Source organism: Gossypium raimondii, chromosome 10, assembly GCF_025698545.1.
Source record: "Gossypium raimondii isolate GPD5lz chromosome 10, ASM2569854v1, whole genome shotgun sequence".
Classification (NCBI taxonomy): Eukaryota; Viridiplantae; Streptophyta; class Magnoliopsida; order Malvales; family Malvaceae; genus Gossypium; species Gossypium raimondii.
The window spans coordinates 24,087,606-24,093,605 of record NC_068574.1 but is presented as its reverse complement, the minus strand read 5'-3'; the positions used below and the strand labels follow the sequence as shown (position 1 = coordinate 24,093,605).

Genomic DNA, 6,000 nt, shown 5'->3' with positions numbered 1-6,000 from the left:
ACACTCTTGGCCCAAGCAGATATTCCTATGAAGAATTGGGGCTATGCATTCAGTTGTGTTGTTCATCTTATCAACCGTCTTCCTACCTCGGTGTTAAAAGGACAATCTCCGTACAAGGTTTTATATGGGAAAGATCCAACATATGATCATTTACGAGTTTTTGGATGTTATTATTTTCCATACTTACGTCCTTTTTCACGTCACAGGTTGGATTTTGGTTCTCAACCATGCACCTCTTTGGGATATAGTTCTCAGCACAAAGGTTACTATTGTAACACGGCGGATGGTAAGGTCATCATTTCTCGTCATGTTATATTTGATGAACGTCGATTTCTGTTTACCAAGTTTAGGATAAGCGGTACCTCGTCTGTACCTAAGCAGTTTGTTTCACCAACATATGTTCCTATTGTTCGGCCGTGTCGTCTTCAGCACACAGAGCCCTCTTCAACTCAGAATCCTACTCAGACTCCTGTGATATCATTGTCTTCTAATCAGGTCTCAACTCTGATCCTCTGTTGTGTTCTGATAGTGGTAATGTACTTACAGGTCTATTGTCTGCTTCATCTTCATCACAACCCGTGTCTTCGATTCTTACTTCAAACTTTTCATTACCCCTAATCAATACACATTCTATGGTTACTAGGTTTAAGGCTAGCATATTTTGTAACAGCCCGTTTCTAAGTCTAATCAGAAAGTGGTTTCGGGACCACTTAACCGAGTCAAAATATTTATTTTACTATTTTAATGAGTTTTACAGTATGATAGAATTATCGTGTGAAAATTTCGTAAAGAAATTTTAACGATTAAATGGTTAATTCGATAAAAGGGGCTAAATCACGTAATGTGAAAAAAATAAAAATAAAATATGAGTTCTAGTATATAAATGACTCAAATGGCTATAGAATTAATGGCGGGAGCCCTTAAGTGGATAATATACCTTTTTTAATGCTAGTGGACATTTGTGTCCATATTTTACATGATTTCTATATGGTTTTATAAAGGTTAAATATCTAAAATAGTTAATAAGTTATAATTAATTAAAAGACAAAGCCAAATTATGTTTTTATTCATCATCTATAGCCGACATTAAAGAGAAAGAATAGCCATTTCTTTAGGGTTCGTTCGGCCAAGCTATAATTCTCAATTAAGATCAAGATAAACAAATATCAGAACTTGATCAGGGGAAACAAAAGTTAGACGGGTAGACAAAAGTATCAGAGCAAATACGAGGTAAGTTCGTATAGCTAGAATCGAATTATTAAATATTTGTAATTATCCAAAAAAATGAATTTATATAAGTTGAATGAATAATCCACCTGAAATTCAAATTACCGGTATACGATTATATTACTGTTTACATGAATGAAAATGAAATGTTACAAATGCTATATACGTTACATGAATTTGGTATGATCATATGGATTGAATATGCAATTTGAGTATTTAAATGTATGTATTTAGTTAAATTGAATATATATATTGAGAAATTGAGTTATTGATTATTGAATGCTTAAATGATGAAGTTGGATTATACCGAGCCTCGTTTGAACTTTAGAAAATCATCGGATACGAGTGACCTGTCACTAGGGTTACCGTTTGGTCGAGCTCCATCATTTGTTGCGGACTCACCACAGCTCGTATGAGCTTACCGTTTCGGCTCTACGGAGCTTACCATGCAGCTCGATAGAGCTTATCGTTTATCGGCTCAAGAGGAGCATACCGATCATGGCTCGAAAGAGCGTAAATGATGATGAATTGATGGATTTCTGATCTATACACTTAGTGTGTATCACCCAAGTATCCCTCGATATTTCTGTAGGTTCAACGGGCATTATACCAATATGTGTTGTAAAGATTATATAATATAAAAGTTATATGATTTACATGGTTTATAAGTTACATGAAATACATGATTTACATAGTTTATAAGTTACATGAAATTCATGATTTACATGGTTTATAAGCTACATGAAATACATAATTTACATGGATTATTTGTTATATGAATTTATGAATTATAGGGATGATATAATACATTTAGCTATATGACTTAGATTGATTTTATGATATATGATTTATATGAATTGATGAATGAATTTGGATGCTAAAAGAATGTTATATGTTTGGTTTCATCTTTATGAATGGATGAATATATGGATGTGAAATGACTAACTTGTGAATGGTGATGTGAATAGGCTTTGTGGACAAATGAGTTGGTTTTAATTGCTTTAATGCTTAATGTTAAATTGGTAAGTTTAATTCGATATTATACGGGCTTACTAAGCTTAATGCTTACTTCGTTAATTTTCTTATGTCCTATAGATTTCGGAAGCTAGCTCGATTTTAGATGAGGTCGAAGATTTGCTATCACACTATCCAGACGATATTTGGTACTTTTGAATCTTATGTAGATAATGTAAATATGGCAGGTATAAGCTAGTTTATGGATTGAATTATATGGTCACTTATGTTGGTGAATGTGGTATGAATTTTGGGGTTTGATCAAGCTATGTGATATGGCTTGAGTTGGAAATGTTTGGTTTGGTATGGAAGCATTATGTGTTATGCTCATTTTGCGGTAAATTTGATAAATGGTATTTTGGCATAAATGAGGTATGATTAGGGATATATTGGTATGAACGATGATATGTGATTGAATTGTAAAGGGATATTTTGAGGCATATGTGTGACCAACCAAAATGGTCATTTTGGTATGTGTTTACTTATGAATTTGGTAAGATTTTGATATGGTTTAACAATGTTTTGGTATGTTTTATAATGTATTGAAATGAGATATGAACATATGTTTGGATATGAAATTGATATATGAAATTGACATTGAATTTGGTATGTTTGAGATGGTATTTAGTAAATGTTTAATATTTTACTGTTCTGAACTGAATTAAAGGTCCTGTAATGCCCCTTACCTATTTCGACGACGGTTACGGGATAGGGGTGTTACATATTTAAACTCAATGCCCTCTTAACTGATGCTCTCGAGCCTTACTCAATTGAGGAAGCTTTTTCTACCTCAGACTGGCATGCTGCTGCTCAGGCTGAATATGATGCTCTTATTAACAATTCCACATGGGAACTTGTTCCATTACCGCATGGTCGAAAGGTCATTGGGTGTAAGTGGCTCTTCAAAGTAAAGAAAAATCCAGATGGTACGATTTTCTGTCGAAAAGCTCGGTTAGTGGCTAAAGGATGTTCTCAGGTACCTAGATGTGATTTCAAAGAGACGTTTAGTCCAGTGATCAAGCCTGCAACTATTTGAGTCATACTAACAGTTGTTGTCTCAAGAGGTTGGCAGCTTCGTCAAGTAGACGTTAATAATGCTTTTTTAAATGGTGAGTTGACTGATGAAGTGTTTATGCAGCAACCTCTAGAGTATGTTTAGTTTAATTCTGATGTTAAACATTTGGTGTGTCGTCTCAAGAAGGCGTTGTACGGTCTGTGGCAGGCTCCACGAGCTTGGTTTAACAAGTTAAAGTGTTTCTTATTCTCAATTAAGTTTCATATGTCAAAATTGGATTCATCCTTGTTTGTTCAAGTTACACCTTCATCCACTTTGTATGTTCTTGTATATGTGGATGATATTATTATTACTGGAAGTGTGTCTACATGTATAAACAGTTTTGTTCAGCAATTGCATAAGGAGTTTTCTCTTAAAGACATGATCTTCATTACTTTCTTGGAGTTAAGGTGACTCGTTCCCCAAATGGATGTATACATTTATGTCAGCAAAAGTACGTTCGTGATCTACTTGATAGGTGTGGTATGACTACTGCAAAGAGCATTCATACTCCTATGATTAGCTCCTTTTCTTTATCTAAGGATGACGGGGTACGACTTTCTAATCCTACTGAATATAGAAGTATTACAGGGGCACTACAGTGGTCTTAACTCGACCTGATATTACTTACGCCGTAAATCGTGTTTGTCAGTTTATGCATTCACCCACTACTATACATCTAATTGCATTAAAATGCATATTGTGGTATTTGTGTGGTACTCTAGACTATGGGATTGTGTTTTGCCCATCTACTCGGCTCTCTTTAGTTGGTTATGCCGATGCCAATTGGGGGCTGAATTTTGATGATCGTTGCTCCACAACTGTCTATTGTGTATATTTTGGACACAACCCAGTGTCGTGGTGTTCCAAGAAACAACAAGTTGTATCTCGTTCCACAGCTGAAGCTGAATATCGGGGTCTTACTATAGCAACAAGTGATGTACTTTGGCTGACTTCATTATTAAAAGAATTGCAACTTCAGTCTAACGATTCTCCTACTATATGGTGTGACAATACAAGTGTTGTTGCAGTTGCTACAAATCCTTTTTTGTATTCTAAGTTTAAACATGTGGAACTTGATTTGTTTTTTGTTCGTGAAAGAGTTGCTGATGGGTCTTTAGTTGTGGGTGAGGTACCTGCGTGTGATCAAGTTGCTGACATTCTTACTAAGTCATTGTTTGCTTTATCTTTCGCTCGTTTTCGAAGTCTTCTTCAGGTGTTACCGTAGGGAAGATAGGTGAATGTTAGAATACAAAATAACAGTAGTTAGTTTGTTAAGTAGCAGTTAGTTGCTGTTGTTTGTTAATCTGTTAGCAGCAATTGTAAAAGCTAACTCATGTTCTATAAATGTACAATAAGAGAAGAAGAGAGGGTACCAGTTTTCTTGATCAAATATAGAATAATCTTGTTTTCATTAAGTGGTTCTTAACAAAGCTTAATTTAACTGTTGTATATATATATTTCTTGAATTGCTTTTGTGTCAGTTACTATTCCGTGTTGTATTTTGCACCTGCATTTGTTGTGTTTTTTTTAATCTTCACCAAATTCCAAACCCTTAAAATTTGAAGCTCCGAGTTGAGTTCCGAAAACGTTCACGTTTAGATGCTGGAAGTAGATTTGGAAACAAAGAAAAATATCGGATTTTGAACTTTAAACTATGGGTGTTGATAATAAACCTAGAACCTAAAAAGAAAGCGAGGAAGGAAAGGAGATCTAACCTTGAAATTATGAAATCGGGCCTTGTAAGTAGCAAATCTAGAGGTCGTGAACACGGTGAGTCGAGAAATATTGGTCAATGAGTTTAAGGAAAAGAGGGACTGAAGGAAAACATGAACGAGGTTTAACCGGTCTAGCCTTGTAAGCATAAATTTGTAAGTTTCCTTTTGAGTGGCATATATGGTTGCTTGCTTGCTTATATGGGTGGACATCATCGTTTTGTTAATGAAAATTTGAAGTTATATTGACGATTGTCTCAAAAGATTGGGGGGGAATATTGTTCCATCCAGAAGAAATGGTAGAGAGTGGCGAGCTTGAGGATAGACATTGAACTAGTGGCAAGCAATGGCGTTAAATTATCAGACAGTTGCGTTGTTGATAAAGCAACAGCAAAGCTACAGATTTGAATGATTGGAGATGGAGAAGTATGCAACTTAAGGGATACGTTTTGGGCCTGGACGAACAACCCTTTTTTTTCTTTAAATTATTATTTTTTTAATAATTTTAAAATTATTTACTATGTAACATATAAAACTAAATAGGATCACGTCAGCATTTAATTACATTTGGACTGCTACGTCAACGGTTAATGTTAATCATTAGTCAATTAACGACCACGTCAGCATGTTAGTTAAAAATAAATCAATTTGACAAAAAAACGTTAGACATTAAAATACTCTTCAAAAAAAACATAAATGGCCAAAGTGACCAAACAACCGAAAATTAAGACTAATATTGACATTATGCCTAAAAACTAATGATTAGATAACATGGTAAACCTATAGATGATGCGTGGTATTATTATATACTTGAACATACTGCATAGTATTGTTCACTTGCTTTTATCATTTTTAAATTAAAAGAAAACAAATAATACTTTTGACCCATAACTTTTGAAATTTTTATGTAGTATAAATAAAAGAACAAAATTACATCTATATAAATCAATTTATCGATGATATACCACAAATGTTTATAAAATCAAGATT

The 6,000-nt window shown here is 34.1% G+C and overlaps 1 long non-coding RNA gene across 1 annotated transcript; it reads right to left on the bottom strand.

Annotated features, from left to right (window-relative positions):
• Nucleotides 1-4,674: 4,674 nt before the first annotated feature.
• On the bottom strand, nucleotides 4,675-5,428 carry LOC128034091 (uncharacterized). Its single transcript, XR_008190183.1, has 2 exons — nucleotides 5,014-5,428; nucleotides 4,675-4,900 (listed from the first exon to the last, which is right to left on the bottom strand). It is a non-coding gene; the product is annotated as an uncharacterized LOC128034091 (long non-coding RNA).
• Between the last annotated feature and the right edge of the window lie 572 nt (nucleotides 5,429-6,000).